General features: G+C 47.4%; 1 protein-coding gene and 1 long non-coding RNA gene across 9 annotated transcripts in view; one reads left to right on the top strand and one right to left on the bottom strand.

Moving 5' to 3' along the window:
- Positions 1 to 15,358, bottom strand: part of LOC310756452 (contactin-4) — a 536,818-nt gene extending 521,460 nt beyond the window's left edge. For 2 of the 8 annotated variants that reach the window (XM_083600569.1, XM_083600561.1), the window contains exon 1: positions 14,777 to 15,358. The gene's annotated coding sequence lies outside the window, so the exon portion shown is untranslated. Of the gene's footprint in view, positions 1 to 14,461; positions 14,481 to 14,776 lie in introns of those variants that run through there. The other 6 variants (XM_083600559.1, XM_083600568.1, XM_083600560.1 and 3 more) reach the window with 5 other exon arrangements.
- A 164-nt stretch (positions 15,359 to 15,522) lies between these two features.
- LOC310757486 lies at positions 15,523 to 17,495 on the top strand. The gene is made up of 2 exons (XR_014545258.1): positions 15,523 to 15,656; positions 16,733 to 17,495. It is a non-coding gene; the product is annotated as an uncharacterized lncRNA (long non-coding RNA).
- The last annotated feature ends 205 nt before the right edge of the window (positions 17,496 to 17,700 follow it).

Below are 17,700 nucleotides of genomic sequence, written 5' to 3'. Positions count from 1 at the left end.
GACTAACTTAGTGGGTCTTTAAGGTGCTACTGGAAGGGAAAAAATTTTTTTGTTTAATCTTTAAGGCAACGAGCATCTGTTCCCTATACTCGAAGCCCAGGTTCCCTCCCTCCTCTCCCCATTGGCTGGGTACTGCAATTATCCCGCCCCCGGAAATACCTGCCTCCCTGGCGGGGGCTCCCATGCCCGCCCCCGCTGCCCAGGGTCGCTGCATCTGCCGCCGCCCTCAGGATTTCGGGTGAGTGCAAAGCCAGCGGCGGGGAAGGAGGGAAGGGGCTTGGCAAGGGGTGGGGGTCCAGGATGAGAAGCCCCGGGACGGGGAGAAGAAGAGAAGGGAGGAAAGGGAGCTGTTTCTCTTAATGGGGCCTTGAAGGTGGAGGGGGGGAGGGGTTTCCGCTGTGGAAAGAGAGAAGCTTCCTCCTGCTTGGATCTGGTGCAAAGGGAGTTGCAGGGAAGGAGGCGGGAAAGGGGAGAGGGTTGGGCATTGCAGACCAGCCTCGCCATAGTAATAATAATAATAATAATAATAATAATAATAATAATAATAATAATAATAATAATAATAAATAAATAAATGCTGTTTATACCCCCCCCCCTATTGTGCGGCTTCCAACAAAGTAAGAAACACCAAAAACATCCAAGTCTTCCGTTTTGTAGAGGAGATGGGGACATGGATTGCTGGATGGCAGAGGGAGAAAGAGGAAAAGATGGGGAGGAAAACAAAGGCAGGGGGGTCCTGGCAGGAAGAGGGAAGGGGTGAGGCCTTCTCCAAAGAGCTCTTGGTTTCTTGAACTCCTTGCATAAAGTAGTGGGGGCAGGGCCGGATTGAGGTTTGATGGGTCTCCATAAAAGGCGGATCTACACGGATCCTCATGGATCCTCCACTTTTTAAAAAATAATTCCAATAAATGCAGTGTCAAATCACACCTAGAAGGCACGCCTACAAACTGGACTATAAAAAACGTGGATCCAACACTTTGCCGCGCTGCAGCACCACAAAAACATGGATCCGAGGCACGGATCCTCATGAATTCATATGATTTTTATATTGAAACAAAATGAAAACACCATGCTACTGTAGACCACATCTTAATCTGTAGAAGGAACCAAAGAAATCACGCATCCACTGTTTCGTGGTGCCGCAATGGCGCAAAAACATGGTTAAAAAACACGGATCCTCATGAATCCTAATGATTTTTGCACTAGATCAGCCCAAACTCACTGTCAAATTACACATCATGGCCAGGGGCACAGCATCCACCACAGAAATCACAGGTCCATGGCTTCCTGGCCATACCGTGGCCCAAAAACGTGGTTTTCAAGCACGGATCCTCATGGATCCTCAAACTTTTTGCATTGGGCCAACCCAAAGTCACTGTCAAATCACACATCATAGCCAGGGGCACAGCCTACACCACAGAAAACTCGGATCCACTCCTGCCTGGCCATACTGTGGCCCAAAAACGTGGTTCCGAAGCACAGATCCTAATGGATCCTCATGATTTTTGCACTATATCAGCCCAAAGTCACCATCAGATCAAACATCATGGCCAGGAGCACAGCATCCACCACAAAAAACTCGGATCCACGGCTTCCTGGCCACTCCATGGCCCAAAAACGTGGTTTTCAAGCACGGATCCTCATGGATCCTCACACTTTTTGCATTGGGACAACCCAAACTCACCGTCAAATCACACATCATTCCCAGGGGCACAGCCTGCACCACAAAAATCACGGATCCACGGTTATCTGGCCACTCCGTGGCCCAAAAACGTGGTTTTCAAGCACGGATCCTCATGGATCCTCACGCTTTTTGCATTGGGCCAACCCAAACTCACCGTCAAATCACACATCATGTCCAGGGGCACAGCATCCACCACAAAAATCACGGATCCATGGTTATCTGGCCACTCCGTGGCCCAAAAACGTGGTTTTCAAGCACGGATCCTCATGGATCCTCATGATTTTTGCATTGGGCCAACCCAAACTCACCGTCAAATCACACATCATGTCCAGGGGCACAGCATCCACCACAAAAATCACGGATCCATGGTTATCTGGCCACCCCGTGGCCCAAAAACGTGGTTTTCAAGCACGGATCCTCATGGATCCTCATGATTTTTGCATTGGGCCAACCCAAACTCACCGTCAAATCACACATCATGTCCAGGGGCACAGCATCCACCACAAAAATCACGGATTCACGGTTATCTGGCCACTCCATGGCCCAAAAATGTGGTTTTCAAGGATGGATCCTCATGGATCCTCACGCTTTTTGCACTAGATCAGCGCAAAGTCACTGTCAAATCACACATGATTTCCAGGGGCACAGCTTACACCACAAAAATCACGGATCCACGGCTTCCTGGCCACTCCATGGCCCAAAAACGTGGTTTTCAAGCACGGATCCTCATGGATCCTCACGCTTTTTGCATTGGGCCAACCCAAACTCACCGTCAAATCACACATCATTCCCAGGGGCACAGCATCCACCACAAAAATCATGGATCCACGGCTTCCTGGCCATACCGTGGCCCGAAAACGTGGTTTTCAAGCACGGATCCTCATGGATCCTCATCCTTTTGCATTGGGCCAACACAAACTCAATGTCAAATCACACATCGTGTCCAGGGGCACAGCCTGCACCACAAAAATCACGGATCCACGGCTTCCTGGCCACTCCATGGCCCAAAAACGTGGTTTTCAAGCACGAATCCTCATGATTTTTGCACAAGATCAGCCCAAAGTCATCATCAGATCAAACAACATGGCCAGGGGCACAGCATCCACCACAAAAATCACAGATCCACGGCTTCCTGGCCATACCGTGGCCCAAAAATGTGGTTCCGAACCACGGATCCTCATGGATCCTAACGCTTTTTGCATTGGGCCAACCCAAAATCACTGTCAAATCACACATCATGTCCAGGGGCACAGCCTGCACCACAAAAATCACGGATCCACGGCTTCCTGGTCATACCGTGGCCCAAAAACGTGGTTTTCAAGCACGGATCCTCATGGATCCTCACGCTTTTTGCACTAGATCAGCCCAAATTCACCGTCAAATCACACATCATTCCCAGGGGCACAGCCCGGACCACAACAACTGACATCCACGGCTTCCTGGCCATACCGTGGCCCAAAAACGTTGTTTTGAAGCACGGATCCTCATGGATCCTTACGCTTTTCGCATTGGGCCAGGCCAAACTCACTGTCAAATCACACATTATGTCCAGGGGCACAGCCTGCACCACAAAAAACTCGGATCCACGGCTTCCTGGCAACTCCATAGCCCAAAAACATGGTTTTGAAGCACGCATCCTCATGGATCCTCATGCTTTTGGAGCATCTCCACGCCCATTGTTCTGCCCAGACACTGATGTCCAGCACCAAGGGCCTTTTGGTGGTTCCCTCACTGTGAGAAGCAAAGCGACAAGGAACCAGGCAGAGGGCCTTCTTGGTAGTGCCGCCTGCCCTGTGGAATGTCCTCCCATAGATGTCAAAGAGATAAACAACTACCTGACATTTAGAAGACATCTGATAGCAGCCCTGTTTAGGGACGTTTTTAATGTGTGACTTTTTAATGTATTTTTATTTCATTTTTTGGGGGGGAAGCCACCCAGAGTGGCTGGGGAAACCCAGCCAGATGGGCAGGGTACAAATATATTAGTAGTAGTAGTAGTAGTAGTAGTAGTAGTACTTTGTAGGATTTGATAATCTTTATAGGTCTTTTAAATTTCTAATCTATCTATATATCTATCCCCTCCCCCTTTTCCCTTTCTGTACTTCCCTATCCTTATAAAATTGAATATATATATATATATATATTTTTAAAATTTACGGCTCCACAGTTTTCTTGGTTGCCCCATATTCATTACCCGACCACCTATGCTGCTCATGGCCAGATCACTTTGGGGCACTGCCATGCTGTAAAAAGATTCTCATGAAGCACAGATCCCCATGGATCCTTAGGTTTTTTATGTTTGGTCACCCTGAAATCACTATCAAATCACACATGATGTATATGACCACAGAATGAACCACAAAAACCACAGAGCACAGCCAAGGAACAAACACTATATTAAATACTTTAATCCTCATGGATTGGCATGATTGTTAAATGGACTCCACCAAATTATATTGTAAGATCACACCAATGTCCATGGAATGACCGAAATACAAACACTATCTGAAATGGTTCTGCATTAGCAAGAACATTGAATTAAAATGACATTCATATTCATAGCTTCCACTGTGAAGAACAGCACCTGGAAATTTTTGACGCTGCTAAACCTCAAGAATATCCAAGGCAGAGATTGTGATGATCTTACCTGTGAATGTAAATTATCAAACCAACTAGATGGAGACCACCAAAGTAACCATGAAAAACAATCACCTGTCTTGCGTCAATTCAGCTACAAATGGTTCTGGGACAAAAGTTGGTTGCTTTGCGGGGGTGGTAATTATAAATGGAGGTTTAACTGCAAGTTTTCTTGCCAACAGATTTTGTCAGTGCAAACTTTGAAATAGGGGGTTTCCAACATGGTGCCCATGGGCATCATGGTGCCTGCTGACAGCTTTCCTGGAGTCCACCACGTGTTTTTAGAAAAAGAACAGGATTAGTGGTGAATTGTGCCCAGCATGACTTCAGATTGTTCATAGTACATTTGATTGACTGCAGGGACATATGAAGGGGCAGCGGGGTGATGGTGCCCCGGGGTGCCATGCTGGGGGGAGAGTGACAGTACGGTCGCTGTACCGGCTGCCGCTTGTGCGGCGTCCATGTGGGCTGCCGCTCTTGCGGCAACTGTACAGGCAGCCCCTCTCGCAGCGACCGTATGGGCCATATGGGCAGCTGCTCTCGCGGTGACTGTACAGGCTGCTGCTCGCGTAGCGTCCATACAGGCAGCCCCTCTCACGGCGGTCGTACAGGCTGTATGGGCAGCCGCTCTCCTGGCGACCATACGGGCTGCCACACGCACAGCAGCCATACGGGCTGCCATGCATGCACAGTCCGTACAGGACATTGTGTGCGCACCCATCAGCCAGGACTTGTTACCATATTATAGCTGCCACAAAATCTATCAGCATGCCACCAGAACCAGGGAAGCCTTGCCAGTTGCAGCTCACACAGTTGAAGTGAAATAAAAGACAGAAGAGTAGATCGGGAAGAAAGTTCCCCAGGCTGCAGGAAAAGATAACAGTAGCTCCAGCAGCTGACTCAGTGCAGGCTGCTGAGGGGTTTGACTCCTTAAGATCACCAACTGACTATGAGACACCTGGAAAGCACTCAGCCTCAGATGACCTCCACTCCAAAAAGTGGGAAAGAGGATTTAACAGTGACCAATATTGATTCTTTTGATAGCAGCCCCATATTCTCAACACAAAGTGAGAAGTGTTTGGACAAATCACTGTTTTGTACATCAGTTTCCCCATGGCACAACTGTACCTTCCCCACACTCAGTCTACAAACCATGGGACTTGTGGGTTCAGTTGGCAACATCCGTGTGTATGACTATGACATAACCACACTGAAAGGATCAAACTGGATAAATGATTGCATAATAGATGCCTTTCTTGCCTCCAGGGTGATCATGGCCAAAGAGCTAGGTCATGATGGAACAATTTTCCCACTTACCATACTTGCCACTTCATGCAGATATGTCAAAGATTGCCAGTGTAAGCTCTGAAGAACTGTTTGAGATTTGGAGTGCTAAAGAAAGATGTTTTGATTATTCCAGTAAATGACAGAGAAGTCCACTGGATACTGATAGTAATCATTTTTAAAAGGAAGACCGTGTTCTATCTAGATTCCAAACATGGATTGAACCACTCTGTGATTGATGCAATAACATCCAATTACAGTTCATACAAAAGGATATGGCTGCCATTAGACCCTGGATTGCAAAAGAAATAATACAGTACTGTGGGGAAACCTTTTTTTTAAAAAAGGAATATTTATTAATAATTTCAAAATTACAAAAAAAAAGAAAATAGAGAACAACTACAGTACATGAAAAGAGAAAAAAAAGAGAGAAAAACGCAAAAACATAAAAACCAATACAACAATACGGCAAAAAAGGAAATAAAACAAAAAACACAAATCCCGGGTTACATATCTCCAACTTCCATTTGCTTGTTTCATTGACCTCCTCACACCTCCCTTTTTGTATTCTAGTTTAGTTAATTATTTCAGCAAATTCTTTCCATCTTTCTCAATTTTTGTTAAATAATTTATCTTATCAATTTAACCTATTATTTAACTCAACAGATCCTTTCCATCTTTCCCCATATTCTGTTATTCAAATTACCTTAATTTATTTAACCTTGTCTTACCATAAAACGCCTTAAGGCTTAAAACTTAATGCTCAGTTATCCATAACTCCTGATATATTCTGCTAGAGTCATATAGTTTCCTTCCAACATTTTCCCTAATATTCATTCATTTTAGGCTAATTCCCCCAATAAAAAGTTTTCTTTATAAATTTTCTTCCAATCTTCATCCAGCGTCTCTTCTTCCTGGTCCCGGGTCGTGTCAGTCCTTACTGTCCATTCCATCTAGTCCATCAACCTGGAAGTCTTATGTCCGAGGCTCTTAAGTCTCTTCCATGCCCCTTCTGCAAATCTTCTTCTTTTTGTTTATACTTGCCCTTTTCCTTGTCGATTGTTGGTCTCTTTCTTAATTTCTTCCCTTTCTCATTGGGGAGCAGATCTCTGGGGGATTCAAATCCAAAATTGTCTCCATCTCCCTTCATCAAAGCCACCCATTCCCCACAGTTCCACTCTCCACAGTCATCAGTGTACTCCAAAAGATATTTAAAAGCATATTTCAAAGTCTCTCCAAAGTTAAGAACCTCCTCAGCTCCAGACTCCCCCTGGCCCACTCCAACTTCAATCTTCAATGACAGCGGTTTATGCTCCTGTAGGGCCTTGGGTCTCTCCATTTGTAATGTTTGAGATGCGGCCACATCCTCTTCCATTATCTTCTGCACTTGCCCAGTCAATAGAGGTTCATAGGTTGGTCCTTGAATGGTTTCTGTCTCAATATTCCCTGATTGTCCACAGTTATTAACCACAACAGTCACCAAGTCCATTTTCTCATTCATCAAATCCATCTTTTCATGCATCTGTTCCAGCAAGGCATTTGTCTTGCATAAAGCAAGCACCCAAACTTCCTTCCTGCTCATACTTAATCAAGGTCAAACAAGTCTGGTCCCACGATCTTAATCTGACAGTTGTTGAGTCCTCAAGTAGACTGTAGCAACAATTTAACAGGCTCCCTCTAGAGGAAGCAATTTCTATTTGTATCCATTTCTTTAAGGCAAGTCCAGCAAAGGAAAATTACTTTGATTTTTCAGATATTTTGTTTCATTAGAATGCAAAAGGCAACATTGGAATCAGTTTATTTCTCTTCTTTAGTTATCTGTCAAAATATTCCATTCACAGTCAATGAACCTCTCCCATTATTTCTGTCTCTGACACCCCGTTCCTGTGGGAAAACCTATTTCGAAAGACAAGACAAATATTTTCAAGTGGAAATTGATGCTGTTCCTCCCAAAGAGACAAATCTTGAACGAGAGTTACATTACTGTGTCTCGATCATGCCCAGAGGGATGGAAGGATACACTAACCTATTGCTCAGATATTTTACCTTCCTTGTTTGAAGGCTGCTGGTCACTATGTTTCTTGAAGGAAGGGTGCAGGAGGCCCAGTGGTGACCTAACTATGGTTTACTGTGAAGGAAACTGCAAGGACTGGTACCACTGCTTTCGCATAGGCATTGATTCAAAAGATCTTCCAGAGGTTTTCGTGTGTCCAGACTGAAAGGGATCTGGGAGTCTTAGTCGACCACAAGCTGAATATGAGTCAACAGTGTGATGTGGCAGCTAAGAACGCCAATGCAATTCTGGGCTGCATCAATAGGAGTATAGTGTCTAGATCAAGTGAAGGAATGCTAACACACTATTCTGGTTGGTCAGACCACACCTGAAATACTGTGTCCAGTTGAAGAAGGATATTGTCAAGCTGGAACATGTCCAGAGGAGGGTGACCAAAATGTAAAAGGTCTGGAATCCAAGCCCTATGAGGAGAGAATTAGGGAGCTGGATTTGTTTAATCTAGAGAAGAGAAGATTAAGGAGTGACATGATAGCCATGTTTAAATATTTGAAGGGATGTCATGTTGAAGAGGGAGCAAGCTTGTTTTCTGCTGTTCTAGAGACTAGGATGCAGAATAATGGATTCAAACTATGGGAAAAGAGATTCCACCTGGGCGCGGTAATCCAGTCAGGGAAAAAGGGAGGCATACTATGTTTAGGGCACTGTTTCCAGCCCCTTCCCCTTTTCGGGGTGAGCATAGTGGATCCTAAAAGGGGCTGCTCAGTCATGGATACAGCTGCTGAGCTGCTCAACTGCCTCATTCCTTGAGTCAGAACGACTGAACGCCCATGTGTCGGTTCATGACTAGGGGCTTCACATTCCTGCCCCCGTAGCCATTTAGTGATCGCCATGGGGGGAGGGTTTGGGGGGGTTGGGTTGGGTTTTTGGAAGATGCCTGTGCGTGAATTTGTTTTATGTGTGTAGATCAGTGCACACTGACCAACGCGCAGTCTTTGCAGTAGGGCTCTGTTCTGATGGCATGAGTAGTCACGACAAACTGGTGGATCCTATCTGCTGCAGCCTTCATCTGCCTTCACAGCCGTTGTAACACACTGCTTGTTATCACCCGTCTGTTCTGCTGTTGAGGACTTCTTGGATCATTCTTTGTCTAGCTCCTTCCCTGTTATGTACTAAGCTTGGATCCTAGAACAATAGGCAAGTAGGATCCTAGAATGCAAGAACTGATTGGCTTGCAGGAAAAGACCAATCAGGCTCCAGGAGGGAAGCAGAATCAGCCAGTCAGACGGGACTCATTGTGTAAATAATGTATATAAAAGCCTGAGGTTTTGGGGAAAATTCAGTCACTGTTTTACAAGCTGCAATAAAGAGCATGAAATCACTACAGGACTCTGAGCATATTTAATTTTCTTTGACCTTACCACCTTGGGTGACCCTGCTGGGAGTACGAGATTCCGAACGGCTTCGCTCACAAGGGTCATAGGAATGTGCAAGCCCACTCACCATGACAAGTGAGAGAACTGAGATAGATTGCACTGAGCCCTGGTCTCATTAGACAAAGTGTTCCACCAAAAAGGCTCTGGCTCTGGTTGAGGACAGCTGGATATGTTTTGGGCCAGGGACCACCAGTAGGTTGTTGTTAGATGAGCGTCACACTCATGGGGGTGTATTGGAAGATAATTCCCACAGATAAGAAAGGTCACAGACTGTTTAGGGCTTTAAAGATTAGCACCAAAACATTGAACCTGATTTGATACTCCACCTGGAGCCAATCCAGCTGATGAACAACCAACTGAATGTGGGCTCTCCACAAAGTCCAAGTAAGAACTCATGCATCTGCATTTTAGACCATTTGGAGTTTCTGGAGCAGTCTCAAGGGTAGCCCTGCATCTCTCTCTCACACACACTCACTCTCTCTCTCTCTATCACATTTATACCCTGCACTCCCCGGCTCAGGTGTACAGCAAGTTAAAGTAGTCTAGTAGAGTGGTGCCTCGCAAGATGAAATTAATTTGTTCCGCGAGTTTTGTCGTCTTGCGATTTTTTTCGTCCTGCGAAGCACGGTGTCGGAAAGGTTTGGAAAAGCTTCAAAAATCACCAAAGTCTTCAAAAACCTCAAAAAAGGCTACCACACCGCGTGCTACGAGTTGCTCCTCGAAGTCAAGTCGCAACTGTATTAACGGTGTTAAGAAAAAGGAAACAAACTTGCAAGACGTTTCCGTCTTGCGAAGCAAGCCCATAGGGAAAATTGTCTTGCGAAGCAGCTCAAAAAACCAAAAACCCTTTTGTCTTCCGAGTTTTCCGTCTTGCGAGGCATTCGTCTTGCGAGGTACCACTGTATGCAGGTGACTACTGCATGGATCACCATGGCTAGGTTTGAAAGGGACAGGTACGGTACCGATTGCCTAACCTGACATAGATTCGAAAATTCCAGTTTGGCTACATTTGTGACCAATGCCTCCATAGAGACAGAAGCATCCAGGATCACACAGGGACTCCTGATGGCAGCTACAGGTGACTATTGCGCCCCATGAAGAGCTGGGAGCTGGCAAACCAAACTGAAATTATTCTGGCCCAGCCATTGGACGCCCATCTTTAAAGGATAGAGATTCAGCTGACTACGTTTCCTCCATCCCAGCACACCCACCTAAAAATTGGCCAATATATCCAGGGTAGCATCTGGCCAGGGCCATGAAGCAGTAGATCCATGATGTTTGTGGTCAGATCTGTGGTTATGTACAAGATATGTGAATAAAGGGTGAATTTGGGGTTCCCCAATGCAAAAAGTGTGATGATCCGTGAGGATCCGTGCTTCAAAACCATGTTTTTGAGCCATGGAGTGGCCAGGAAGCCATGGATCCGTGATTTTTGTGGTGCAGGCTGTGCCCCTGGCCATGATGTGTGATTTGATGGTGAGTTTGGGCTGATCTAGTGCAAAAAGCGTGAGGATCCATGAGGATCCGTGCTTCAAAACCACCTTTTTTGGTCCACGATATGGCCAGGAAGCCGTGGATCTGAGTTTTTTGTTGTGCAGGCTGTGCCCCTGGACATGATGTGTGATTTGACAGTGAGTTTGGGTTGGCCCAAAGCAAAAAGCGTGAGGATCCATGAGGATCCGTGCTTCAAAACCACGTTTTTGGGCCACGGTGTGGCCAGGAAGCCGTGGATCCGTGATTTTTGTGGTGGATGTGGTGCCCCTGGCCATGATGTTCGATCTGATGGTGACTTTGGGCTGATCTAGTGCAAAAATCATGAGGATCCATGAGGATCCGTGCTTCGAAACCATGTTTTTGGTCCATGGCGTTGCCAGATAACCGTGGATCCGAGTTTTTTGTTGTGTAGGCTGTCCCCTGGATATGATGTGTGATTTGCCGTTGAGTTTTGGTTGGCCCAATGAAAAAAGCGTTAGGATCCGTGAGGATCCGACCTTCAAAAACACGTTTTTTGGCCATGGCGTTGCCAGATAACCGTGGATCCTAGTCTTTTGTGGTGCAGACTGTACCCCTGGACATGATGTGTGATTTGATGGTGAGTTTTGGTTGGCCCAATGCAAAAAGCGTTAGGATCCATGAGGATCCGTCCTTCAAAACCATGTTTTTGGGCCCTGGTGTTGCCAGGAAGCCGTGGATCTGAGTTTTTTTGTGGTGCAGGCTGTGCCCCTGGACATGATGTGTGATCTGACGGTGAGTTTGGGTTGGCCCAATGTGAAAAGCATGAGGATCCGTCCTTCAAAACCACGTTTTTGGGCTATGGTGTTGCCAGGAAGCCGTGGATCCGAGTTTTTGTGGTGCAGGCTGTGCCCCTGGCCATGATGTGTGATTTGACAGTGAGTTTGAGTTGTCCCAATGCAAAAAGTGTGAGGATCCGTGAGGATCCGTGCTTCGAAACCACGTTTTTGGGCCATGGTGTGGCCAGGAAGCCGTGGATCTCAGTTTTTTGTAGTGCAGGCTGTGCCCCTGGCCATGATGTGTGATTTGACAGTGAATTTGGGCTGATCTAGTGCAAAAAGCGTGAGGATCCGTGAGGATCCGTGCTTCAAAACCACGTTTTTGGTCCATGGTGTTGCCAGGAAGCGATGGATCTGAGTTTTCTGTGGTGCAGGCTGTGCCCCTGGACATGTTGTGTGATTTGACAGCGAGTTTCGGTTGGCCCAATACGAAAAGTGTGAGGATCCATGAGGATCCATGCTTCAAAACCACGTTTTTGGGCCGTGGTATGACCAGGAAGCCGTGGATCCGTGTTTTTTGTGGTGGAAGTTGTGCCCCTGGCCATGATGTTTGATGTGATGGTGACTTTGGGCTGATCTAGTGCAAAAATAATGAGGATCCATGAGGATCCATGCTTCAAAACCACGTTTTTGGGCCATGCCGTTGCCAGATGACCGTGGATCTGAGTTTTCTGTGGTGCAGGCTGTGCCCCTGGACATGATGTGTGACATGACAGTGAGTTTAGGGTAGCTCAATGCAAAAAGCGTGAGGATCCATGAGGATCCGTGCTTCAAAACCATGTTTTCGGGCCATGGATTTACCAGGAAGTCGTGGGTCCATGATTTTTGTGGTGCAGGCTGTGCTCCTGGCTATGATGTTGACAGTGTGTTTGGGGTGGCCCAATGCAAAAAGCATGACGATCCATGAGGATCCGTGGTCCGGAACCACGTTTTTGGGCCACGGTATGGCCAGGAAGCCGTGGATCCGTGATTTTTGTGGTGGATGCTGTGCCCCTGGCCATGATATTTGATCTGATGGTGACTTTGGGCTGGTCTTGTGCAAAAATCATGAGGATCCATGAGGATCCATGCTTCGGTACCACGTTTTTGAGCCACGGTATGGCCCGGCAGGCGTGGATCCGAGTTTTTTGTGGTGTAGGCTGTGCCCCTGGCTATGATATGTGATTTGACAGTGGGTTTGGGTTGGGCCAATGCAAAAATCATGAGGATCCATGAGGATCCGTGCTTCAAAACCACGTTTTTGAGCCACGGTATCGCCAGGAAGCCGTGGATCCGTTATTTTTGTGGTGGATGCTGTGCCCATGGCCATAATGTTTGATCTGATGGTGACTTTGGGCTGGTCTTGTGCAAAAATCATGAGGATCCATGAGGATCCATGCTTCGGTACCACGTTTTTGAGCCACAGTATGGCCCGGCAGGCGTGGATCCGAGTTTTTTGTGGTGTAGGCTGTGCCCCTGGCTATGATATATGATTTGACAGTGGGTTTGGGTTGGCCCAATGCAAAAAGCGTGAGGATCCATGAGGATCCGTGCTTTAAAACCACGTTTTTGGGCCATGCCACTGCCAGATAACTGTGGATCTCAGTTTTTTGTGGTGGATGCTGTGCCCCTGGACATGATGTGTGATTTGACGGTGAGTTTGGGTTGGCCCAATGCAAAAAGCGTGAGGATCCATGAGGATCCATGCTTGAAAACCACATTTTTGAGCCATGGAGTGGCCAGGAAGCCGTGGATCCGTGATTTTTGTGGTGCAAGCTGTGCCCCTGCAAATCATGTGTGATTTGACGGTGACTTTGGGCTGATATAGTGCAAAAAGTGTGAGGATCCATGAGGATCCGTGCTTGAAAACCACGTTTTTGGCCATGGAGTGGCAAGGAAGCCGTGGATCCAAGTTTTTTGTGGTGCAGGCTGTGCCCCTGGACATGATGTGTGATTTGACAGTGAGTTTGGGTTGTCCCAATGCAAAAAGCGTGAGGATCCATGAGGATCCGTGCTTGAAAACCACGTTTTTGGGCCATGGAGTGGCCAGGAAGCCGTGGATCCGAGTTTTTTTGTGGTGGATGCTGTGCCCCTGGACATGATGTGTGATTTGACAGTGAGTTTGGGTTGGCCCAATGCAAAAAGCGTGAGGATCCATGAGGATCCGTGCTTGAAAACCACGTTTTTGGGCCATGGAGTGTCCAGGAAGCCGTGGATCTGAGTTTTTTGTGGTGTAAGCTGTGCCCCTGGCCATGATGTGTGATTTGCCAGTGAGTTTGGGTTGGCCCAATGCAAAAAGCGTGAGGATCCATGAGGATCCGTGCTTGAAAACCACGTTTTTGGGCCATGGAGTGGCCAGGAAGCCGTGGATCCGTGTTTTTTGTGGTGCAGGCTGTGCCTCCGGACATCATGTGTGATTTGACGGTGAGTTTGGGTTGGCCCAATGCAAAAAGTGTGAGGATCCATGAGGATCCGTGCTTGAAAACCACGTTTTTGAGCCATGGAGTGGCCAGGAAGCCAAGGATCCGTAATTTTTGTGGTGCAGGTTGTGCCACTGGGAATGATGTGTGATTTGATGGTGAGTTTGGGTTGGCCCGATGCAAAAAGCGTGTGGATCCATGAAGATCCGTGCTTCAAAACCACGTTTTTGGGCCACGGTTTCGCCAGGAAGCCGTGGATCCGTGATTTTTGTGGTGGATGCTGTGCCCATGGCCATGATCTTTGATCTGATGGTGAGTTTGGGCTGATCTAGTGGAAAAATCATGAGGATCCATGAGGATCCGTGTTTTTTAACCATGTTTTTGCGCCCCTGCGCCGCCCCGAAACAGTGGATGCGTGATTTTTTTGATGCTTTCTACAGAGTAAGACATGGTCTACAGTATCATGGTGGTTTTATTTAATTTGAATGAAAAAATCATATGAATTCACAAGGATCCGTGTAGATCCGCCTTTTACGTTTTTCCCTCGAATGAGAACTAGAAGCGCCCGGGTCCTCGCGCCACCAATAAAACTTGTTGACTCGGGGGGTGTAGAGGGGGGGGGAAAGTGTCGCCCAAATCCGAGGGCCAAAATTGTGCATGCCAAGAGAAGCCCGGAGCCCACCCACCCACCACCCGGGAGAATAAGACTGAATCCATGCCCGAGCTAAGAGAAAAAGAGCTGGAGGCAGAGGCTGCGCTCGAGAGGGGAAAGGACAGCCTGGGTGGGATTGGTGATGGTGTAGACCATGAATTGTTTCTCTTTCTCCACACACCCAAACGAACCCCCTCCTTTTTTTGGTGGAAGCACCTGCTCTTTCCCTTCAAAGGCAGCAGCGACCCACCACTGTGAAGCGAGAGAGAAAGGCGCCTTTTCCCGCTCTTTCCCCCACAGCCGCCCGCGCGCCCCCTCCTCCTTCTCCTCATAACAAACACGGCGCTGCACTCCGGGACGCGCAGCCCAACCCGAGCCTTACCTTGACGCGGGAAGCTGCCAAGAGGCTCCTCCGAGCGGCTGCGGGCAGAGCTCCCAGGCTGGCGAAGGAAGCAAGCAAGACAAGCCGCTGTCGCCGCTGCTGCTGGTGGTAGCGGCGCGCTGAGGCGGCTCTTCTCTCTCTCCCTTCCGCGCTTTATTATTTTATTTTTATGCTCGCGCCCGGAAAGTCCTGCTTTCCCGCTGTGGGGCGCGAAGCCTCGAGGGCTGCTGAGGAGCCGGAATGCCGGACGGAGGCGAATTTGGGAGCGCTGTGGCGGCGGCGCTGCTGGTGTTGGCGGTCGCCGAGAGCCAACCCCACCCTCCTCCTCCCCAAATCTACTCCTCGGCTGCCGGTGGGGCGGCGAGGGTGAGGGAGAGGCAGATTAAAAGAACGGCGAGGAAGAACACGGTGTCTGCCAACTATCCGAGCCGCTTCAGTGTTAGCTCCGCCTCCCCCACCTTCTCCTTCTTTTTCTCCTCTCCCCTTTTCTTCACCCGGTTCCGTTCTTCTTTCCCTCCTTCTCTTGCCCTGCAGTAGAGATTGGGCGAAGGGAGAAAGAGCCGCACAGGTTCTTTTTAGCTAGGAGGGCTTCTGAGGGGCGTGGCTAAAGGAGGGGAAAATGTGTGCGGGCACGTGCGCATCCCGGCTGCAAAAGCAACTCGTAGATCTCACTAGACCTTTGGAGGGGAAGAGAAGCCTCTGTCGCCGCCGCCGCGCAGCAAGAGTATCATTGATTTTCATGGAGCGGGAATGGATTGCATACACATGCACGCGGGCGAGCTGGCGAGCCTGGATGCATCAACCCGCAAGCGCCATCTCCGGATGGGCTCCTGCTGAGGAGCACCAGCAGTCAACACCACCGCTGCTGCTGACTTGGGAGGTTTGGGACCCACTTTATCTAGGCCATGTTCAGAGTTTGTTGTTGCAAACGGAATGCCTGATCCAGACCTTGTGCAGAGCGGAAATGAATTAGCTGTCCACCCCGAGAACAGTCTTAAAATAGTTGCAAATAAAAGTTGCAAAATACAAAATAGCACATTGCTCTAAAACAATGCGGTGCTGCCTTCTTTTTAGTCCTTAATAAATGTCTGTAGATTTACTCTCTCAGAACCAAGAGAGACATCCTGTGCAAGCATCTTGCTTCTTCAGGGTAGCCCAGCTTCATTTCTACTGCTGCTGGCTCCAAGAACTGAGGAAGATGCTGAGTTCTCAGGTTTTATGACCTGTTGAGAGAGCTCTCAGTTTGTGTTTCCAGGATGAGTCATCAATCAGCCTTAAACACCTTACTTGTGGCATATACCTAGAGTTTAACCTCCTGTCTAATGCAAACTTCTCTTTGCAAATGCAAACCCTTTCATAAGTCTTCTTTACATCAATGCATCCAAACACTACATTTTATGCATATTAAACATATATATTTAATAGGCCAGGGTCAGGAAACCTATGGTCCTCTGTATATGTTGCTAGACACCCAACATATGCCCCAGCCTATGTGACCCTATGTGAAATATGGGTTGTAGTCCAACTTATGGAGGGTCAACGTTTTCCCATCCTAGCAAAATGATGCTGGACTCTGATGGATAGCTCAGCTGGCTAGAGCGTGGTGCTGATAACACCAAGGTTGCAGGTTCAGTCCCCATAAGTGACATCTGCATATTCCTTCATTGCAGGGAATTGGACTTGATGATCCCCAGGGCCCCTTCCAACTCTATGATTCCTATTAGCCTCAGAAGACATGGCCAGTGGTGAGGGACAATGGCAACTGCAACCCAGTGACATCTGGAGAAAAACAGGGGGCTGCAGTTGGTGTGAAGCTGGTTTGGGAAACTGCCTCAAACAGTAGTATTTCACAATGAAGTGCAACATACATATGCAGTTTGGGCAATGTATATAATAATAATAATACTACAATAAAAATCAATATGACTAACACACTGCGCCTGCCTTTCTTCACAGACACACCATGTACTGCCTGATTGAAGCTTGCAGACCACAGTTTGGACCTTGGACCACTGTTGGAGAACCCCTGTTCTAGTAGCTCTACCAATCCCTGCTCTACCAAGAGGGAGAGAAATAATTGTGAATAGATGGCAACTGCTCCTGCCTTTGCACCCTTGATGGGGAGGAATGCATCCTGTCCCAAAACATCCTTGCTCCTGAATGTGGGAAGGTGATCTGTTGTTACTCAGTGGTGAGGGAAAGGCATCCCGCACAACCTCAGATGGCCTCACATGTTCCAGGACTCTGAGACGTGGCCTTTGTGTTCAAAACAGAACCTAGTGAAACCTGGGAAGACTGTTTCAATAAGAAAATTCATGGTTGCCAGTGGCAAATGTTTAACTCTAGATAGATAGAAAATGGCAGGCTCCTACTTGCCGGAAAATCACACCTGGTAATATTGGCTGCCAGAACCTCTATTAATGATGTGATAGGACAATGGAGTGTGCAACAGAAGAAGTACTTTTCTTTATTTTATTTAGCCCCAATTTGAGGGGTTATTTAGAAGAGATGCAAAGGCACACCATTTTACTCAGGCATTTGGGAACATTTGATTACTGCTCATCACCTATTAATGATTTTATTGGTTGTACTGTTGCTTTAGTCATTCATTATGTAATGTATGTTACTGTTTTATTGTTATATAACCCGCCCTTGGACCTTTGGTGAAGGGCAGGTAATAAATGCATATAATAAATAAATAAATTTAATATATTTTTAACACATCTTTTATCCAAGGAGCTCAAGGTGGAGCAAATGGTGTTGTTCCCCACCCATATTCTCCCCACAACAAATCTGTGAGGTAGGTGAGGCTGAGAGAGTGAGTGACTAGCCCAAGATCATTAATTGAATTTCATTGTTGGGGTTTGATCCTGGGTCCGAGTCTGTAAGTACTACACCATGCTTTTAGTTGAGCTATGCCCTTT

The sequence above is a fragment of the Podarcis filfolensis genome (genome assembly GCF_964270895.1).
Source record: "Podarcis filfolensis genome assembly, chromosome: 2".
In the NCBI taxonomy this organism is placed as follows: Eukaryota; Metazoa; Chordata; class Lepidosauria; order Squamata; family Lacertidae; genus Podarcis; species Podarcis filfolensis.
Note: the sequence above shows the minus strand (reverse complement) of the source record. Positions and strands in the feature narration are given on the sequence as shown.